The sequence below is a fragment of the Accipiter gentilis genome, chromosome 18, assembly GCF_929443795.1.
Source record: "Accipiter gentilis chromosome 18, bAccGen1.1, whole genome shotgun sequence".
Taxonomy (NCBI): Eukaryota; Metazoa; Chordata; class Aves; order Accipitriformes; family Accipitridae; genus Astur; species Astur gentilis.
This window is the reverse complement of record NC_064897.1, coordinates 6936750-6959717: the sequence shown is the minus strand read 5'-3', so window position 1 is coordinate 6959717 and position 22968 is coordinate 6936750. Positions and strand designations below refer to the sequence as shown.

The window sequence follows — 22968 nt, the reverse complement described above, 5'->3', positions numbered from 1 at the left end:
TGCCAGTCGGTTGCCCAGATAATTTTCCCACAGGATGTTTTGCAGCAAAGCAGGACAGGGTGGAAATCATCTTGTTGGAGGTGGGGAGGGAAGGAAAGGAAAGGAAGAATTTTACTGAGAACACCTTTTTTTAATCCGCACTCATCAAACACACAAAAGACTGTAAGCGTGAAAGGCATGGAGAGCTGTTTTGCGATATTTCAAAGTCTACATTACTGGTGGATTCCTGCAGTTACCTCCAAGATGAAACTCCTATTCCATTCCTGTTTGGAAAATGTTGCAAGTTGGGATTTCTGAGCAATTTTCTGTTTTGGCCCTGTCCCTTTTGATCCAGCTTCCATGGATAAAAATTCACTGCTACGGCAGCTGTGGGGGTGAAGGTGACTGGACTTGGTGTTCTTTCCTAGGCCCCCCCCGTTCAGCGTACAGAGATCCCTATGGAGATAAAGAAGAATGAGTATAAAGGAAATTCAGGGCAGCAAGACATAGGGTAAGGACTGAGATGTCTTCCATACTGTGATGGAAAGAATAGCATCAACCCTAAAAGCAAAGAAACAAACAGCTCCAGCATCTGCTGCTATAGCAGAAGTAGGTAAGATTTCTTTTTCTTCTGTGAAATTAATGACTAAGAGTTTCTTGCGATTAATGAGGAAGGTTTTCCTAATTAAGATTTGCAGCCTAAAGGGAGAATCTGGTTTTAGGTGAGGAAAGAAAGATAATTATAAACTGCACAAATATAGTATGAGCCAGATCCTCACCATCTGCTGATTCAAGTTGGCAAAACTCCATTTAGTACAACTACCTTGGTTTAGATTGGGCTCCAACTTCAATCTTCTGCATCAAGTCAAAACATATGTAGTGTTTGTTAAAAAGCTTATTTTTGTTTGTTCTTTTCTTAAGGTCCTGTTTACATCAGGGAAAGATCTGCAGATTACAGCAGGAGTTAACTACAGCTTTCCCAAAAGCGCTCATCTGACTTGAGTCCAAGTAAGTCTATCAAAATCAGCAAAGTTAAACTTCTCTTTAAGTTTATATTGATAAAAATGAGACCAATAGCATTTTATTTTATTTTATTTTTCAATGGTGGAAATGTGCAGACAAATTCAGAGGGATGTTTAAGACTGAGTGAGATTCTGCCCACAGCTGCAGCCCTGTAAGCACGAGATAGCTCTATTGACATTGCTGTAACCAAAAGCACAGTCTTCCTCTTTGCTCTTTGGAGCTTGCACTCTAGACAGATCTGAAGACATTTGTAGCCGTATTATCAGCAGGTTCACAGTCGAATCCCTGACTTGCAGTCATTTGCTTTACACATGAAGTTAAGGAGGGGAGCAGGTGCTTGCAGGATGAGAAGACTTAATCCTCTGATAAAACAAACCGGTGAATGCCGAGTGTCCTTAGCTGCCACCAAAGAGAGTCGGTGATGAAATTACCCACCAATTTGCAAGAAGGAGCCCTTCTTGTGCAGGGTCAGGTCCTAAGTAAGGCAAGACCCTAGTCAAGGAGATGAACCCAGAAGAATGTTTTTTGGGGGAAAGCAGACAGGGACCGCAGTAACCTTGATTTCCAGTGTAGCTTATGCTGTTAGTACTTGTTAATTCTCTATGCCTTGCCTAATTGGCTGGGTTTTCACTTGCTCAGGGAAGTCTGTCTGGGCACTGTTGGCTGGCACAAGAGCTTGAATATCGTAGCATGGTTTTACACTTTGGGAAACACATAACTGTGATCAGTGTGGGTTTTATGTTCCTAAAGCATAAACATTCATTGATAAACATTCACTGCAGGAAATATCCGTGTTGTCTGTAGTGGAAATTAAGAGGGGCTGAAGCAATAGATTGAACTTTCCTCTGCATAACTTTTTCTTAGTGAAAGAAAGGAAAGGATTTATAGGAGGGAAAGTACTCATCAACTTCCATGGTCACCCTGAAATACTGAAGCCCTGTTGCCTATTCATTAGAGACAAAACTCAGGGGAAACCTTTGTCTTCATACAAAATATCATTGAAAGTTCAGTAAGCCCTTCTTTGGCTTCACTTTCACTAAATGAATATGAAGATACTTACTCAGTGGTGTAAAGTTTTGGACCCTATGTCAAAAAGTGCTGTAAATCACAAATTTATCCATTTAATTACCAAATTTAACAATTAAATTACCAAATTTAATTGGTTTTGTAGCCACTGTTTGTTTAAAGAAAACAGAGGTCTTGATTCAGCTGTCTGCCCGAGGTTAGATAAATGTATCCTTATGGACATGAACAGTGTGACTCCTGATTTAAGAAATGGTGAGAGAAGAATCAGGCCCAAAGTAGAGGGCTGTAAATGCAGATGTCTAGAGTTGATCTCGTTAAGGTGTTGTAGATACGCATCGGTCCATTCACCTGAAAGGTTGTATACAATTTTACACCAACAGAAGATTTAGCTTTTAGAGTACATATTGGTTTATTCTCTTACATTCTCTGGAGAGAAATTAAATGGTATTTTACAAGAAAACTGGAACATTACCGTCTCCTCTTGCTGCTCGTTGATGCATCTGTTGTTTTCAATTAGCTTGATGGCATCCATTTTCAGGAAGCAGATGCTGCCCTCTTTTACACGGGTGCAATTCTGGAATAACTCCACTGACGTCAGTGAAGTGACTCCAAATTTATCCCCGGTGAAAGCAGAATTGGACCACAGTCTTTTTGTTTGCTTATCTGCTAGGGTGCTCTCCGGAAGGTGCACCATTACCGTACCATAAGGGGAAGGCGAGCGCTTGTCTGCTGTGCCGTGCTCAGCTCTTTGTGTCCTGGACATCTCACTCACGAGCCTGGCTGGAGCAGAAGTCAGGCTGGTGTGGGGCGTGCGTGCTCACCAGGTTCCCCATGTTGAATGGAGCTGTTGCTTGTCCTAGATTCCTGACTGCTTTCCCATCCCCACTTCCATCAGCTTCCTCTTGCTTGGATATGTTTTCCAAGGAGACAGAGTTTTTTAAGCTAAAGAAATGTTGTAAGTAATATAATATTGCAAATCTTAAGTACTATAATAACAGAAGGGTAGCAGAGGTAGACACAGAGACAAACTCTACCCCTCCTACAGTTTTTTGCTGTTATGGCTATGTGAAAATTGTTGCAGCCCTGGCAGGTTGGCTATACATCTGCTGGCTTCAGAGTCTCCATTTTCAGGGAATACTAAGTTTAAACAAATTGGGCTACTCCTTTCCTGCTCTAACTCTGCTGATCTCAGTCATGCCTTCCCTGAAACTGGACAAAAAGCTTCATATAAAAGCCACTAGCATGCTATATGGAAAAATACTACTTGAGATGGGGCAAATGAGGGTGAATAGAAGGAAAAGAGTCAGTAAAGAACAGAATAAATAAGCAGTGTGAGACAGAAGGGAGGTTCTTAAAGGCGTTCCTCAAGAATTGGTCCTGGGATTGTTTAAAATATTAGCAGTAATGCTGAGACTATGGAATCTAGCAATGAAGCAACCTAAACATCATCATCAAGACTGTGGATTAGGACACAGAACTAATTGACTGGATAATTGACTTAAAGAAATGGCAAGATCCTAAATAGCACAGAAATTAAAGTTACGATGGGGATTTTGGTGGCAAGCTTATCAGTTGGGGAAGATAGACAAAAAACAAGATTGGGGGTGCTGAGATCAGCCAGAGTGCTGGTGTCACTGAGCCACCAGAGAAATGCAGCCATAAAAACTGCAGGTGCAAGTGTCTGAAAGTCTCAGAAGGAGCACGTTCAGTCCCACCTGGGAAATGTTAATCCTGTAAGGCCTCATCTGGAATGCTGTGTGCATTCTTGGTGACCTAAATTTGGTCAGGAAGGATGCACGGAAGAACAGCAAGAATGATCAGGTGAATGGAAACTGCTTTGCAAGAGGAAGCTGGAAGAGCCTGTCTTTTCTAGGCCAGCAAAAGATTGACAAGACCTATAGTTACAAAAATACTGGCGGCAGAGTAGCCAAAAGAGGTAAGAGCTAGTTAAGCTAAAAGGCAGTGTTGGTGTTTGAACAATAGAGCTGGCTATGAATAAATTTACCCTGGAAAGAAGAAGGTGATTTCTAATATAACGGACAAAGAAGGAGAAATGAAAGCTCACTCATTCCAGGCTGAATAGGAGAAGCGAAAGCAAAAAACCAAATTTTTCTTTGTTTTTCAGATGGACTTACATTTATGAAAGGGGTAATATGGAAGTAGTTACATGTGATGAAATAGCACGAGTTCAGTGGCCTTGTCTACTAGAATCCTCTCCTACACCTGGGATGTATTTGAGATGCTGAATAGATGAGAAATTGTAAGATCTTCCCTCATGTTTTGTGTCATCCGGCTCATTTCCCATACTGCACCCATTTAGCTACAAAATGCTAAATCCTGGTGATTTTATTATTTAATATGTGAGGTGTGTGTGCAGGAGGGAGAACTAGGGGAGGAGCTGTGAGTCTTGGGAGATGTTTTTTCTCTATGGGACTGGGGGAAAGAGAAAGAAGTCCTAGGGGTGGGGTAGGATGGAGCAGCGGATACCAGATCACTCTAGGAGCTAGTCTGGAGACAGAGGGGAGGTTCTTGCCCTTTAACAAGCCACCGATCTCTGTTTGCTGCCCTTCCCCTTAACTTGGAACCTCTGCTGACCTTGTCTGGTCCTTTCTCCCTGTCCAGAGCTCTCCAGCTCTACGCTGACCTTCTTCCTTCCCAGGGTCTCTGGTAATTCCTCACTACCATGAGGAATCATTGGAACCGTGCATTGTACCTAATTTTGAGAAAAGCCCTGAGCCAGCTCTGCTGCAGCTCAGCCAGGTTATCTGAGTTGGATGCAGATGCATGATCTTCAACAACATTTGTTGAATGGAAGGTCAGAGCAGTTGACAATGGCCACTCTGGCCTGAAGACGTTAGTAGAATAATTTCAGGCACTGTTCTGACAAAGACAGAATAAAGCTTCACGTTTCCTCTCTTGCCTATTTCAGTTCATTTCATCCTGTGGAAAAGTCACAAAATATCTCCTTAAGCTCAGCAGATAGAATATACATTGACCAAGGTGGGAGCTTCACCCATCCATCCATCTCCATGTCACAAAAGCGCCAAGAATAATCTGTCCTTATACTTTGTCCTTGAGCCTTCTAGCTTCTTGCTGCTCTTTGTTCACTTCTGTGAGGAAACCATCATCTTGGGATGTGTATCTATATTTTAGCTAGCTAGTTCTACTCTTTAGCTTTGAAATAGCTCTGCTTTTTCTCCTTGAAGTAGAAAAAAAGAAAAAGCAAAGCAAAGGAAATTTTACAAATAACCATGCACATTATGAAAGCATGTGAATGTGGACACCACTTGAGCTTTATCAATGACATTAGCAGGATGGTGCAGGCTAATCCAGTTGTCCATAAGTTATCTTAAGGGCTTGTCCCAAGTGCTTGGCATAATTTCTTGAGTTACAGCAGTCAGCCAAATTAGGAAGGAATTAAAACAAATATAGAGTGAGCCAATGAGTTTCATTTGAACCATGAACACAGTGTCACAACTGGTTTCTGAGCTCAGTTCACTTTGAAATTGATGGAAGACACCACCATCAGCATGTTTATGTGCTTCTTAATTTACTGTTGTTTTATCATGTGCACTGCCGTTGTGTGCGGAGCATTGGTCTTGATGCATGTAACATAGTAGTGGTGAAGATCCTATTGCAGCCATCACCACACAAACCCAGAGCAAAAAGCAAGGCAAAGGGATTTTACAGGTAGAATTGTCCTCTTTGGAGCTCGAAGAACCTTCCAATGGTGAGAGAGCATCATTACATTTTGATTTTATAGTAGGAACAGAATAAGGCACAGTTAGCTGTGGAGAGTGGTGGGAAAGCAAGAGTCTAAATGAGCAGAACCCATGACTCCTTTAGTGCTACAGAACAAACCTTCTTCCTCTTGGCCCTGGCAACCGTGTCTTTTAGCAAGGAGGTATTGACTTTGACAGGGAGTAAAGAGCACGGGAACAAAACCTACAAGTAAGCAATGTGGATTCATCAGGATACATAAGAAGCATGGGAGATGCATTTATTGTGAATCTTCAAGCCAGTCTTATCTATGCATAAATAGTATTTACACGGGTTCTTTTTTTTTTTGGCTTTGCATTACAAAGCTAGCAGCTCAAGAACACTCTATCCAGTGTGTGAAACACTAACATGCTCTTAACCTGTGACCAAGTTCTGACCCTATTTGCTCTTTCCATGCTTCAGTTTTAAACCTTCCTCAGTCAAGACCTGCATTCTTATAATGTGTTTATATTTTTAAGGGTAGTGCTGTCATTAAACAGTAAGGAGCTCTGTGCACAAGCTCCCTTGTCAGTGATGGAGGAACAGACCTGCTTTGTGTTTGAATCCCACTTCATCATCAGTACCTGAAATGGAAAAGTACAGAGTAGATATTTACCTATTGGTCCTGTTTGGTGTCAGGCGGGCAAACTTAGAACATCTACTTTATCACTGTATTTTTTCTTTAGATAAGTTCCACAAATATATTGTATATTTCTGAAGCTCTGAATTATGCTTATATTTTAATGTATCAGAAATAGTACTGTCAGGTACGTTCCTTTTAGTACTGTAGACTATGGGCTTTCATGCTTACAAAATAATACCCACAAAGCAATTGATCTTTGTAGTCTGCCCTTGGAGGTGGCACAGTGACTTTCAGAAACATTTTGGGGGTTATTCACTATTGCTTATCCATTAGTCTGTTATTTGATGATCTGTTACAGTTTTATGCAGTGGATTGCAAACATTTTTGTAGGACATATTTCCATCAAAAGATGCCTATTCCTCAAAATCAGCAATATTTGTGAGAGGAGTTTCATTTCAGCTCATTTTGGTATTCTTTAGAAAATGCATGTTTGGAAAATTTTGTAACGTGCGTGATCATTTTCTTAATGTTCTGAATGTTTCAGCTTTTTAATTTTTTTTTAAGGTAATGTATGTAAACAAGGTAAAATACAACATTTTGCATTTATGTCTTTTTTTTACTTTGATCTGTAATGAGAGATATAATGTGGATTTGTTTGGGGTTTTTTTTGTTCTTTTTTTTTTGGTTGTTTTTTTTGGTGTTTTTTTTGTGAAGGGAGGGGATTGTCCTTTGTTTTGGAGAGTGTATTTTTAAAAAACTTTTTTTCCAAGCAATGTAGTGGTAACCATTGGTTGTTCCTGATTACTAGCAGTGTGGCTCCAGTGTCAGGTCCAATACTTCCTTGAATCCAGTTAGGTGATATTGAGATGCTCCAAAAGAGATGAAATGACACACCAAATGGTATGGGTACTACAGCATGTATTAGCAGTGACAGAAGGGATATTCCAGTGCTTTGGCTATCGCTGAGGCAAGCCAGTTGTTCTTGAAAAGCCGCACAAGTAAAAAAGTTGTTGAATGAGTCCAGACTGCTTTTACAATACAGTCTGACTTGCTAGAACATGTCATTATGAATTCTGAGCTCCACCTGTTTCCACTCATCAGCTAATCTTTTAGGGTCTTTTTACTCATAGATTATGTACTAAGAAAAGAAAAAAGAAAAAAGAAATTATTACTCATAATTGTCTGGGTGTATTGGGAAGAATGGAAGTAGCAGGTGCTATCTGCAGTGTGCTGGAGCTCACCTCCTTGCCTTTTTTCGTTGGCTCTTTAAAAAAACCTGCGCAGATTTGTGAACTGCCATTAAGACTAAGCTACGTGTATTTCAGAGAAGATGAGTAGTGAGCTCTTCTTTGCATAGTAACCGTTAATCAAGATTTCCATAGAAGTTGTCTGAATACATATTGATCAAGCCAGCTGCAGCTGTGATATAGCTGCGATGGGTTTTGGAGACCGATGCAGCTTTCCCCTCCATCCTCCATCCCCCAATCATGTAACCTACGTAGTAGAAAAAACCACCCGCTGGTACTTCTGGCCCTGCCATTTCTGCTTATTAGTAAGTTGCATCAAAAGGTTGTATCGGGTTTTTTTGTTAGTTAAGAGGCCACTTGATAAGGAAGGTCTTGTAATTAACTATTGGACTTGGAGTCAAGGGGACAGTCCCCAGAACTGTCACATGGCCTTTGGATGCCCCACATATCCCAGTGCCTTGATAAGATGGGACAGTATTACACCGTTTAGCTGGTCCTTTTCCCTAAACCATGTAGACAGGGAGATCTTTTTGAGTATGCCTCATCTCTCAGCTAAGACCTATATGTCAGGCACGGTTGGGGACCCTGCTCCCTAAGGACACCGTGTTGTATTACTGTCGTAACAGTAGTAACTAACATATGGACAGTGAGGATCAAACAAACACAGAAAATCATTTGGCCCTGTGCATGAAACTCATGGAATATCTGAATGCTAACAAGTCCTGCTGTTACCTAGCTCTGTGTTGGCTTTGGGCCAATGCTTTGGCCATGCTGATCTGATTTCTGTTTTTCAGGCTCAGACACAAAATATTCAGTGCAACACCCTTATTCGTGACTCTCTGTTCCCTTGCAGGCTGCCTTATAATTAAAAGCGTGCAAAATATTTCTATATCTGACAAAGCCCAGAGCTGACTTACTGCAAGGTAAATTGAAAGCCCGTTGAATGCACCATGGAGATAAGAGGCTGACATCTACTTTTCACAGCTAGTCCAAAACAAGTAAATTTATGCAGCTTTTTCTTTTTTCACCCCTTGAATTGCTATCAGGGACCAAGGTATTGAAGCAGCAGAAGAAAATATGCTAGAGATGGGAGGAGTTCACCATCTCTCTCATAGATTTATGTTAGCTCTCCAAGCACGAAGGTGATTTGGATGCTAGCAGCTCACTGGTACTTGAGCAGTCAAATCTGCACCTTGAATCTGGCAAGATCATTTCTGTGCAGATTTTCACTGGCGTTGTTAAGAACTAATCCTCATAAATGCTTTTCTAGTTTTTGTTCCTTTATGGTCTTTCAGAGGAGTATGAGGATACATAGAATAGCAATTATGGTTCCTCATGGTTTATATTTAGTCATATATTGGTGATTCAGAAGCAAGCATGGGCAAAAAGGGCCAGATGAATCCTCTTGCAAACTCCTGCCTGTCCTATAGCGTATTTAGGTGCCTGAGTCACTTACGTTTTTGGAGAGAGCCCATTGTCATGTCTCTGTGCCCACCATGATGCACGAAGAGTTTTCTTGATGGCCGAAATATTTTAACACCCCTACTGATGCAGAGAGTTGGTTCCAGGCAAGTGGAGCCAAATTCTCAGCTGGTATTCATACATCAGCACATTTTTCTTCTGATGCCAACTAGGTAGGGTGGTACAGGGTGTTTTAGAAGTCTTTAGGTTTTCAGCTGGTCAATTTTCCATAGGGTTAGGAAATGAGACCTGTTATCTTGAAAATTCAGTGTCTTGAAGCATAACTAAAATTCCCATTGGAATGGTTTTGAATTTTGGCTATCCAGTCTGCCACAGCACCATAACAGTCTGGGGACAGACTGAGGCTGACAGGCACAATCTGGGCCTGGATCTGGTATGGATCTGACATTTAATTTTTCCTGTGCCTCGATTTCCCCAACTGTAGAAGGGAAATAAAGTCTTTCTCTCCTCAGCATGCAGTTGGGTGTTTATCAGTGATAAGGATCAATAGGAAAAATCAACGTATTCATTGGTAAATTCACTTTTCTCCAGAGAATGCAAATGACCCTTTTTCCTACGGGGTGTCACAAGCAGGTGGTGTGGGAAGTTGGACTTAGGTTTGCAGCTGGGACAGCTGGTTACTGTGGGACCTTCAGTCAGCTTCTCTGCCAGCCTGCTTCTGATTTCACATGGTTGTAACTTCCATAAGGGGCATCATTATTTTCACAGCTGGAAACAGGATAAGTGGGATGTTGACCCTCCTTACTTGCTTCAGTGACATTGCCTCCGTATTTCCCTGTGCCCCTACACCTCTTTCCATGCTTTCCAGCAATAATCATAAACCTGACTATTGGGTCTGCAGGTGACCAGCCAGGCACTCAGAAGATACGATAAGTCTCACTCCCAGAAGTTTGGTAGAAGATAGCATTTTTAAAAAAAGCCTGTTAAAGCCCAACTGCACCATGGCCATTGGGATTTTTTTCTAGTGATTTTAGTGAAACAGAGTTGGACCAATAGCAAGCACATTTGAAAATCTGCCTCTTGCTCTAAGCTGGATTAGTACTTGACAGTGAAAGAGTGATGGGAGAAAAGGATCCTTTGAACCCAAATCACCCACTTCTTAGGGACTGGCGAGCTGTAAATGAAGTTGCTGCTTGTATTTACGTTGCTGTTTTTGATCACACTCCTTGTCTCCCGGTGATTGTTGCACTGGTGGTCCCTTGAGTGTCTGACCTGCACCATGCCACCTCCATTCCCACCTCCACATGTGGAGTCCACCAAAGCAGCGCCTTCCCTCATCGTGCTTTCTTTCAACTCCATGACTTCGTCCAAGTGTGCCAACTTTCCTATAAATTCATGTGGTTGCTTTCAGTTTATTCAGGTTTTACCGTGCCAGGCTGGTGTCAGCTGCAAAGGCAAAATTATATATTGATGCATACGTGGGGCCAGAGTTAAACCTTGGGGAGGAACAGAAAGAGAGAGAAAGGAGAGCTGAGCCAGAGGGGCCCTGGACACCCTTGGAAAGAGGGGAGAGGTAAGGAGTGGAGATGACTATTACCACTGCTGCAACCATGGCAGCAGTTTCCTCGTCCCCAAGCCGCTTTCCACACTTCTCATCAGCATCCGCAAGCCTGGCTTCCCAGGGCTCGGGTATAAGCAGAGCAGACGGCAGAACCACGGCTGTTTTGGTGTCCCCAGCAGCCCGTTGTCCTTAGCAACTGTTGTCTTTGCCTCTGCTTTAGACCCAGCTCTAATATTTTGTTGTGATTTTGTGTGCTGGTTCCCTGGGTATATCCATACTGCAAAAAAGCATTTAAAACAACAATGAAGGTAAAACAGATAAGGCTTTTGCAAGGGCTAGCAGCTGAAGCCAAAGCTGGTAAGGAAGGTTAGACTCAAGCAAAACTCAAGTTACTTCATCTTCTCTGCTACTTTAAGCTGAAATAATTGACTTTGGTGATCCTTTCCAAAAATTTTAATAAGGACGAGCATATCTTGTTGAATTTTAATTTAAAGTTGTTGACTCTGCAGTTGTCCCAGAATGTTTTTCCTGAAAGCATGCTTTGTGAGTCCAGGAAAAATCTAAACCCTGTGTCTTAGGATCCTCAAACACTGTTGAGAAGGCTTTGAAGTCTGGTGCACAGTCCAAATTTTAATGTCTGTGGTTTGGCTCCATCTTTGACCCATAAATGGGAGGGGGGTCATGAAACTGTGCGGATGCTGTATGTATTGAGCTGGAGCGTATGTGTGGAGTATGTCCATGCATGGGCATGTAAAGGCTTGAGCCCCCTTCAGTCCATGTTTGATAGCTGTAGGTTACTCAGCTTTGCACTGATGTTCAGTAGAATGCAAATGATATGGTAATTAGCAAGACTGTTAACTGAATTTGGTTTTGTGCAGTACTTTGAACATATAAAGCGTGTTGTAAGCAGTAGCTGTTATTAATTAGTTTCAGGCTTACCAAATACAATTTCGCAGCAGCAAAAAGAAGCAGTTGTTCTGGAGGTTGCTGTGTAGCTACTAGGCTAACCCTTTCGGGGGTTAAGCTTACTGTTGTTTATTCAAGCAAAATGCCCACAGAAAGCAGATGGTGATCTTTCTGAGCAAAGACACAGAGGATCAGCTGGTGTGCCGGCATGGGAGAATCTGCAGAATTACGTTGAATTCTAAAAAGCCTGAAAATTGAAAGGGGAAAAAAATAAAACAACCAACCTGTGATGTGAAAAAGTCTGCCTTACACTGACTGTTGGTGTCAGGAAACGCCACCGAGAGCCAGTGACGAGTTTGTGGGGTGACACAGTGCCATCCTGTGGGCCCTGGAGGTATCTGCCAAGGCAACGCTTGGGTGGGCGACCTGCGCTGCGAAAGGGGGTTGGCAGATTGTGGCAGAGGTGACCTTGGCCATGAAGGCTCCTTTTGCATGAGGAGAGGTGCCCGCTTCGGCATTTGAAGTATTTAAGCGGTTTCTTTTGCTACTGGAGAGCTATCTCGGTAGGCAGTGCTGGGGTGTGCCGTGAACCCGCCGCAACGTTCCTGAAGCTCTACACCCTGGCTGTGCAGAAGCAGGACTCGCAGGGCAGAAACCTCCCCTGATAACAGAGATACAGCTTTTTTTTTTTTTTTTTTAAGCTGAGCATAGACTGGCTCTTTCAAGGTGGGAGAGAGAGGGCAGCTTCTTTTTGTGCAGGATCTGCACTGGTAGGAGAACCCCCTGGACACCAGGCAGCAGAGGCGGCTGGTTTAGGGGTGCAGCGGGATGTTGTCCTTGCTGCTGAAGCTTTGTGGGACATAGGATTAATGATGCAGAAGAGAAAGGATGAGCATTCCTTGGAGCAAGGAATGAGACCTCCTGCTCTTTGCTCCTTCCTTCTTTCCTAGGTGAGATCTTTCCCACCAGCAACTTGGTGGATCTGCCTCGTTTTGTCATTCTGCCAGCGGATCTTGAAATCGTAACGCTTTGCAAGGACCATGTAAACAGGCAGCTCTGGGAGCGCCTGATGGCCGAATTGCTAATGCCTGCAGCTTTGGAGTTCCTTTGGAGGCAGCTGCAATAGAAGAGAGCACAGAAACAAGGTGCCTGGTATCCTGGATGAGTGCCTTCACCCCTGAGCTGTTTTATGAAAGGAAGCAACGAACCCTCTCTGGATCTTCCCCTTCTGGTGTGATGGGAGAGAAGGTAGCGGTGGTCAGGTGTGGAGTACAACTAGTTGGCATGTGCAGAGCTGGACCTCTTGCTTAAGGTTTTAAGCAATACATATAGCAAGGTATGGGCTGGTGGTATGTGCCTGGGAGGCCTGAAGCACGAGACAGCCTGAGCAGCACTGTCATTTGCCATAGGCATGTGGAGAAATTCAGTGTTTTCTATGTTTTTGTGTCTCTGGAGTTTGTTGGCAGCTCAGGACAAGCACTTAGCCTTGCTACATTGGATTTAGGCACGTAGAAGGGAATCAATGTGGGACCTGGCTACATGACCCATTTTCTGGAGCAAGTCAATATAGTCTTTGCACAATGTCATAAAAGACATTAAATCCAACAATGTCTTTTTAACTGTTAATGTCAGAATTAAACCGAACATTTGCTTGGAAGTTGAGATTCCTCAAGGGAGTTCCAGATGGCTCCTAGGGAGAGAAGTGCGAGCTGCATATGGCCAGCGCTGTGTGGTTAAACTGTGGATTTAATTTGAGGAAGGATGATGGAGTATTGGGAATTTCCCTGAATATTTTCATTCACTCAGGCAAGCTAAAACTACCAATCTCACGTGAGGCAGTGCTGCATCTTTTCACCTGAACTGTAACATCACCTGATTTTATGTCCACTGCATCAGTTTGCCTTTGCTGCAGCAGGACACTGGAAGGAATTTGTAGCTTTATCCTTTCATTAGAAACTCAGCTGCTTTCTTCACAATTCTGTTGCTCTTTTTGGCTTCTCTGTTTTAAGATGGGTACTGTAAATACATTGGATCTGGTCTGTTTAATCACCTCTCCCTTATCCTTGGACAGTATAATAGCCTGGCTGCCACCTGTGTCTTTTTATTATAATGGAAGCAAATAAAATTTGCTTCAGTGGAGTTACATCCACTTGAGGTAACTTTCCCTGCATTTTTGCTATCCCCAGGGTTTTCAACTGTGACAGAGACACTCAAAGCCTTAAATTATTCTCAGTTAACTTGCCAGTACTTGTTCCTATGTGTAGATCTCCTTCTTACTTTACACATATAGTTTGGATGGGATTGCATCTATCATCACTGAGAAGGATTCAAGGACCTTGTATGGTAGAAGGAGGCAGCAGGTTTTTTTTAAATACGAAGATTATTGCGTCTTTTCAAGTCATAAACGTAGAAGGTGTCTGAAATGTGGTTGAAAAATTGCACAGGCGAGTTTAGATCCCATTCCAAAGCATAGTCCCTTTTTTCATGTCGCTGGTTTCAGAAAGCCTCTCTGAAGAGTTAGGAGCTATTTACTATGAATTTAGGCATCAGTATCGGATTTTCAAAATTAAGGGCAATAAGGGATAAAGAAATGGGTCCCCAAAATTAATCCTTTGCATCCCTCTACACATATATGAGGCCCACCTTTTCAAAAATGGCAGCAATGTAGTAGGTTTTGTTTCTGGATGCCTGTACAAGACGTGAATTCTGCTTTCTGAAATTCAGCCCCTTCAGAGTGCCAAGCTGAGCATTCAATGTCATTGGCCACTTTGGAAATTCTTGGTTTAGTTTTGTACTTTATATTAACATAGTATTTAAAAGTAAGTAAGCAATAACTGAGTAATGAGTAAGTTGCAGGCTGGCAAGGAGTACTTCAGTATTTCATTTATCTCATGCTTCAAGTTGCCTTACTTTGTGTCAGTTCCTTTTAGATACTTTATTACTTTTACATTTATAGAATTATAGGCTTAAAAAAATCCTCTTCAGTCCATCTGCCATTCTTCTGGCCCAGTCAAAAATCTTTCCTATCACTTTCTCTGTGTGAGCGGTAGTAATCATTATTTTAATGGTGCTTTCAAACACTATTATAACCTTGGATCTGGACCCTGGTTTCATGTCAGCTCTTTACTGCTGTATTATACTAGCTAATCCCTTGCTTATTTGACAGATTTAAAATGGCAGTTTTGCTGTCCTGTGGCCAAACTGGGTTTTTTGCAATATTTTCAATTGTATCAGTTATACTTTCTGAGCTGTTTTCAGACATCTGCTTAATGCTGTAGTGTTTGATCCCTGCAGTTGCTTTTTTATACAACATTTGATGAAAGGTGGTCCAGAAAAATTTAGATTTGGGCTTCTGGATTTGCAAATACTTCAAGAAGATTTTTCATGCTAAACTCAAAAACATGTTTATGTCATGCCTCTCTTTATTTACTGGGACCATTTCTATTGCTATTGATTTTAAGTTTTGCATAATCCTTGCTTTGGACAGGCAGATGACATTGCATACCTTAACCATGCAATACTTCCAGTGCAAGAGGAGTCTTGTTTGCTGCTAAGGAGCTTTACTAAGTGAATTTATAAACCATAAAGGAGAAGGGATTTTCTCCCTGTAGATCAGGAAACAAGTTATAAGGAAGTATATTTTACAGTTTCTAAGTATTTGTTGACATGATGCATAGAAGGAGATGCTGGATATCCAATATTGAATATGTAGACTCATCCTCTACTCTTTTCCAGTGGAACATCTCTACTGACTTTGGGGAAGATCCATATCAGGTACATCAACATAAAACTAAGAGTAGAATCAGACCAACAAACCCCACCGTGACTGTTCACCCTGCAGGAAAATCCAGTGATTTGTCATAGGTTCAATTAAGGCAGCTGTTGCAGACATCTGTCTCTGCCTGTGAATTGTTTGATGGGGTCTCTCTCTTATTAAACTCCAGGCAATCACTAGTATCCAGTTATTGTTGCTCTGAATTTTTGGAAAACTGTGAGCTAGCCTTCATATCTCTATCTTGTTCACTCTCTGTAATCCCTGGATTGAAAACTTCCTTCTCCAACATATAATTCTGCAGGAAAAAGCTTACATGAAAGAAAACTCAGTGAGGGAATTTTGCTTTGAAGATCAGCACAGATTTAGCTTGCAAATCAGGGATTTCTCACAGTTTTGATGAACTCAAAGCAAGCGGGCTTTACATTTTGTTGGTGGAGCTGGCTTTTTCTTAGAAAACTTTTTGAAAAATGAATGCATTTTAAAAATTCTTACTTGTAACATTTTACACTTCCTTATATATCTGTAGTCATTGCTTAAATATGTAGCTTCTGTGTGAGTGTGAATGTGCTTATATATATTTATATTTATATAACCATGCAATATTTTATGTACCACTGCCATTTACTCCTTTCTGAATCTAGATAGAGCTCTTGACAAATCTTGTTCAGTATGTAGGCTTCTCCCTACAGGTCTCATATTTTTCTCACTTCTTTCTTCTCCTGTGGGCTTTGGCAATGTTGCAACCTACCTTCTGGCTCAGGGCTTTCTCACTGGTACACTCTTTTAATAAGCTGGTCCTGCTCTTCTTTTTCTGGCTACTTGAGTCTTGTCAAGCAGTAGCAGGAGTTGCAGGAGCACAAGGACTAGAAAGTGTACGGTCTTCCTGGTGGAATAAGCTGCTTTCACGCTCCTGTACAGAGTGGGAAATGGAATTGTCTTGGTAGAAAAAACTGTGTAAAAATATAAATGGTGCCAATTCTTTGCGATGAAGGGCTTGAGCTACTCGTAGCGTTTAGGTAGACACAGGCTTAACTTCTTTAAGCTCATGACTAACCCTGTCAACTACTCACACAATTAAATTAAGTCTGGACCTCAGAGTTTTGTTTAGGACTCAGGAGTCCTAATTAATTTAAAATCACATCCTAACCATGTATCTGTGGTGAGTTGACCCTGGCTGGGTGCCAGGTGCCCACCAAAGCTGCTCTATCACTCCCCTTCTCAGCTGGACAGGGGAGAGAAAATACAACGAAAGGCTTGTGGGTCAAGATAAGGGCAGGGAGAGATCACTCACCAATTACTGTTACAGGCAAACCAGACTTGACTTGGGGAAATTAGTTTAATTTATTACAAATCAAATCAGAGTAGGATAATGAGAAATAAAGACTAAGTCTTAAAACACCTTCCCCCCAACCCTCCCTTCTTCCTGGGCACAACTTCACTCCTGTTTTTCTCTATCTCCTCGCCCCCAGCCGCGCAGGGGGATGGGGAATGGAGGATTAAGGTCAGTTTGTCACACGTTGTCTCTGCTGCTCCTTCCTCCTCAGGGGCAGGACTCCTCACTATTCCCCCGCTCCGGCATGGGGTCCCTCCCACGGGAGACAGTCCTTCATGAACTTCTCCAACACCAGTCCTTCCCACGGGCTGCATTTCTTCACAAACTGCTCCAGCGTGGGTCCCTTCCCACGGGCTGCAGTCCTTCAGGCACAGACTGCTCCAGCGTGGGTCCCCCACGGGGTCACAAGTCCTGCCAGAAAACCTGCTCCAGCGTGGGCTCCTCTCTCCATGGGGCCACAGGTCCTGCCAGGAGCATGCTTCAGCATGGGCTTCCCATGGGGTCACAACCTCCTTTGGGGACCCACCCAGCTCTGGCGTGGGGTTCTCCCCGGGCTGCAGGTGGAGATCTGCACCACCGTGGAGCTCCCTGGGCTGCAGGAGGACAGCCTGCCTCACCAGGGTCTTCACCACCATGGGCTGCAGTGGAATCTCTGCGCCGGCACCTGGAGCATCTCCTCCCCCTCCTTCTGCACTGACCTGGGGGTGTGCAGGGTTGCTCCTCTCACATATTCTCACTCCTTTCTCTTGGCTGCAGAAGGTGTAGGGGTTTCCCCCCCGCCACTTCTTAAATATGTTATCCTAGCGGCGTTACCACCATCGCTGATGGGCTCAGCCTTGGCCAGCAGCAGGTCCGTCTTGGAGCTGGCTGGTATTGGCTCTGTCAGACATGGGGGAAGCTTCTCGCAGCTTCTCACAGAAGCCACCCCTGTAGCACCCTCCCGCTACCAAAACCTTGCTGTACAAACCCAATACAGTGTCATAGGAACACATAAGCTATCCCGTGTAAAGAAAAATGCAATAGGTAACTCTTAGGGGTATGTTAGACTAACAGAGTTGAGCCTTTGTTTCTTTGAAAAGAAACATAAGTATTGCTTGAGTTATGAGGAACTGTTTTGTGAGTTTTCAGATTGTAACAGACCTTGACCAATTTAGGAAGGCCCAAGTGCCACATTTATTCCCGTCACTTCTGTCTTCCCTTTCTCTCTCCTTTGCTGTGGAGGACTGCAGATGTCTTTAATAACTTATGAATAGCCCTTTAGGTTTCATGTGTCACCAGCACAGATGGACCTAGATGCAGCTAGAATGGACTGCATCAAAGTGTGACAATGGAGAAGTCAATAAATGAAGAAAAGTCCTTGCAGCTCCAACACGTTTTCCATTTGTTGCCTCAATAAATCATTTCAGAACTGATTAAAAAAAAAAAAATTAAAAAAGTTCCCTCACTTGCTCTGATTGACTTTCCTGACCCTGGCATGGAGGAAGAGGCTTATAAGCCAAATTGTTAATATAGAACTGTCTTAAAAGGACTTAAAATTAGACACCAAAAAACTGGCTACGGGAATTAACAAAGTCCCAGTTACAGTAAAGGTCAGACCTTGGGTCTCTGTCCTTGGAGCAGCACAGCACTGCAATGCATCCTATCAAACTTTGCAACTTGCTAATATGTGTATTTCATCTCATGCAAGAAGAGATGCATATAATTCCCAGCAGCTGTAAGGAAAATTCCCCCCTAAATCAAATCCCCCCAATAGGAGTCAAAGTAAGCAAAGAAATGTAGCACATTCCATTGTAGCCAGCTGCAGTTATATTGACAAGATATCTCAAATTTAGTCCCTTCAAACATTCTCATTAAGAAATGAACCCTTAGGCTGACATGTCTTAACTGTGATCCATGCAAAATAATACATTTGTTTGAGGCATTTTTTTAACACGTAACAATTTTTCTTTTCTTGCTAGGCTGGATTCTGGATGCTGCAAGGCTGTCACGTCAGGATGCTGCAAAGGAGGTTGTTGCATCTTCTTACTGTAGTGTTGGTGAAGTTTCCCTGTGTGCGGGGAATACAACATTTACGGACAGGAAACTGGTTTCCTTGCTTTCTGGTTTTCTTGTTGCTATTGTTTTAAAATGGGTTAACACTCTTAGTTCCAGGAAACTGAAACTAGATGTAAACAAGGGTTGGAGAGAGGAGGCAGGGAGAATCCCATAAAAGATTCAAATGTGTCTCATTTCTGGGAAAACTAAATAAAGCAGGATTCAGTTGCCAGTAGCTAAAAAGCAACAATTTATGAGCTGTTCATCAAAAACCCCAGACAAGCACCGAGTCCTGTGGGAAGCTGGAAATTGTCACAGGGCACCTCCAAAAGGCTCCGTTGTTGAAACTTATTTTAAACCTTTTTTCAAATGGAGTATCCAGTCCTGGTAAATGCGTGAGGTCAGCCCTTAGAAGAACAAATAGCTTTCTCTAGACAATCGAACAAGTGGCTAAAGTGTCCATTTGTCTGCCTGTCTTTTTTGGCCTTGGATTACCGTGCTATTTAAAACTGTGTTTTAATAACTCAGATAAACGGTAGTTGTTCCACATAGCTCTACAAGTAGTAATCATCCTGTTCATGCATAATATCTGATATCTAAAGGATGGGCCCAAACTAGAGGTATTTCTCATTTACCTATGAAGCGTCTTGCTTTAGCGTATGTACAGTCAATTCTTGTTGTGAACATGTGAGTCCACTGCCTGCTCTAAAGGAGGTGGTGACTTAGTTTCAGTGGCTGTAGAGAGCTTCACTGAAATAGCACTGTTTGTAGTCCTTCATGTGTTTTAGAAGGCACAATAGCCAGACAGTTCTGAAAATGTAATATAATTGTGTGCAGTGTTCCCAGAAAATGCTCTGAAGCCTTTTCCCATTGCACCATTGTGATAAAAACCTCTGTTGCTTTTCAAGCTCCACAAGTCCACGCTGTGCCGTGCTGAAACTGATAGAAAACCCAATTAGCACTGAAAAGTGAAGGGCAGAGAGGGATGCTCTGGCCTGCAATCCCCTCCTTTTGGCAGCAGCAAAAGTCAGTCCTGCAGCCAAGTTCCCATAACCAAATGTGGAACCACTCTGTGTGTGTTGCCAGCTCTCCGCGTAGGAGAGTGGGAAGGTGGGTAGAAAGAATTGCCTCTGGGAAGGGAGAGACTGAGAGGAAGAGTGGTGTAAAGGATACCCTGAGCGTGGCGACTGGGATTTTCAGAAGGTACTCTGATGGATGCTGGGCATCCAGCTTCCCTAGGAGTCGTTATAAGTAACACCCTCTACATTTTCATGAACAGCTTTTAGCCTGTCTGGCAGCTGTCACAGTCAATGTGTGAGGGAAAAGAGGTAGAAGGCAGCTTTCTCCGATTCGGCAGCTTTTGGCACCTGTAGCAGCCTAGGACTGTAGCATCTGATCCTCTGATGAGCTGTGACTTCCCGACTACCTGTGACTCAAACAGGCTTATAGGACTGGGTTTACAGAAACCCTGAGGTGCCAGATCCAAAGACACTTTTGGAGCAGGTCTGCTCAGTAGGCCTGAGCGTGGATGTGAGCCCACAGTTCTTAGGAGGCAACATTCACTCCACGTTCATATTGTTTGGGTGCAAATGATACAGAGATTTACTCTGCGTCTCAGTGCAGCCCAGCATGCGGTGTGGGACATCTCCGAGTCACTGGGTGTCCTGACGTGTGTGGCAAAGCCGTGTGACTGACCATGGGTAGCCAGAGCTGCCATGGACCCTTTTTGCAAGGACAGTTGTCTACAGAGTCAACTTAAGTGCCGGCTGCGTTTAGAAAGGTGTGAATATGCTGCAGAAGTCTATGGGTACCCTTCAGATACATGGCACACAGGTCAGAGACTTTAGACCGTGCTGTGTGTCAGCACGAACAGCAGGGATGTTAGTTACAGGATTGCTTTTCTTTTGCTGGGAAACCTTGCTCCGATGCATTGTTTCAAGGAAGGCAGTTGGGATTTGCAGGCCAGATCATGTGGTGAGATAAGTAATTCCAGCTTCCTTATTGGAGCTAAGCTGATTGATACAAGTCTGGTCCAACATTTCTGAGAAATTGTAGGGGTAGGGGTTTTTTGTTTGTTAGTTGCACTGAAAACCTGAAGCCTTTCGAATAAAGGACATGAAGTAAACAGAATTTTTAGATGGAGCATGTGCTTCAGGCTGGCTGCTGGATTCAGACTTTGAGAATACAAGTTCTTTGTAGAGAATCCCACATACAGTGGGAGAAGAGGTTATTGGGCTTGGAAGTTGACCAAATGGATGGGACTCAACCGAGCTTTGAACAGCAATCTTTGTCCTTATTGGTGATGCCATAATATGCGCTTGACTCAAACCCAACGTTGCACAGGCCAGAACCTGATGAAACCATGTAACTAGATATTTGTGATTGTTCCTACCAGTGTGATCCACTGTTAAATAGGCTAGACATATGAATAAATACAACATTTTTTTAAGTGCAGTGTGTTTTTTATGTCAAAAAGACTGGTTGCACTCTTGGACTTTGTTATGTTCATGTGAAATATTTGATGTGGAATTTATACAGCTGTGCAGCTTTCTCAGGACAGTTCACAACCACTTGCAGAAGTGCACCTTTTCCTCCTCAGAGGTAATTCCTGCGCTGAACACCTGCCACAGGGAAAAGTGCAAAGGTAACTTGGCGTGTCCTCCTCCTAGTCCTGCAGGGGTGGTCCCTCCGTTCTGTGACAGAGCAGCCACGGCGGCTCAAGCTTACATCAAATTGAAGTGATCTCATGGCTAGAGATCAGTACAGTGCTGGTGGGGGGGATGTGTGTCTCATCACACCTGCTGCTGCTGCCTCTGTCCCTCCCCTTCTCACCTCATGGCCCTACAGACACCAAAGGATGCATGCATTTTAAAGGACTTCCTCCTTCTCTGTATGATGTCTGGGTCCATTCCAGCCCTAGCCCAAGAAAAGATGGGTTTGAAGGTACCTCTGAGGTGCTTTTGCATCTCCCAGATTCTGGGTCTTGTTGGAAACCTACGCAAAATCGAGCTGACCCAGGCACTTCTCTAAGTGTTGCTACCTCCCCGGAGAGCTAGCTTGCTTCCTCAAGCTCACCACGTCTGGGAATGCTCAATGGTAATCTCCACATTGCTCCTCACATCTTTACTTGCTCCTTGACTTGGCAGCCACAAAGGTAAGTCCGTGTCCATGGAATTTATCCACCAGGGAGGATTCTGTCTGCCTTACAGTCACACTGAAAGAGAGTGATAACAGTCAAGGAGAATGCCAGACCCCGTTTCCCTCACTAGATGCAATGGTCTGTATCTTGCTGAATGAAGCAAGGGCAGTGGTTCACACACAGCATTTGTTTTCTTCTAGCTTGACCCTGTGACAGTGCTGTTACCAGTGAGTATATGTGCTCGTCTGCTTTCTGCCACTCATCCAAAGACCTGACTGTCTCTAATCACAGCCTCGCACACCATTATGTAAGGTCCTTAGCTGTCTTTCTAGCTCCTTGAGCCCTGGACTCTGCTTTCAAATGTGAGTTTACACCCATCTTTTGTTTGTCTTACAAAGCCTTTGTTCTCTCAGCTGCCTTATTTTAAACCACAGTCTCAGCCTGACCCCACTTGACTACTTGCTTCATTTCTTCCCCTTCTTTCAGTCCAGATGATTCTTGGCTCCTTTTTTTTTGGAAGAAAGAGGAAAGTTACTGTCCCCAAAACCTCTTCATTAAAGTGAACAGTACAGATGCCATTGAGGAACCAAAACATGTCTTGGTTCCCATCTTTACAGATAATATCTCTGCAAGCCTGCATCAGCAGTGGTCAAAACCTGCAGCAACATGTAGATATGAGATTGCTCACAACTGCCAAAACATTTTACAGGTGGATGTGTTATGTCCAGGTATGTTACAGGCAATAGTATCAGATAAATCATCTACTGTTCAGCCAAAAAAAAAATTAATTATAATTAATCAGGTTTGGGTTACAATTCAGATCTAGTCATGTCCAATGATGCAAACCCCCTTATCTACCCATCACCACCACCTCTCCCCCTTTTCTGTTTATTAATTAAAACTCAGAATGCTCCTAGGAAAAAAAAAAAGTTTTTCCTATGAAAATGCCCATTTTATCCAGCAAGCAACAAATATCTGAACTACTGCCAAGGGAGGAGCGGTTATCTCATCTTTCTCAGGCTGCGTGTAGATGGTAAATCATCAGAACTGCAAATGGATGATGGAGATAAAAGCATTTCTAGTCAGGCTGTAAGCTTAGCCCTGACCTCCACTCTTGTAAATACTTACAGAATAAAAAAGTCACCCCATAGAAACACATAATTTTGCACAGAACCATACTG

General features: G+C 43.0%; 1 long non-coding RNA gene across 1 annotated transcript; it reads left to right on the top strand.

The window, feature by feature from the left end:
- On the top strand, positions 1-21062 carry LOC126047608 (uncharacterized). Its single transcript, XR_007508621.1, has 3 exons — positions 1-592; positions 901-987; positions 18573-21062. It is a non-coding gene; the product is annotated as an uncharacterized LOC126047608 (long non-coding RNA).
- Positions 21063-22968: the final 1906 nt, after the last annotated feature.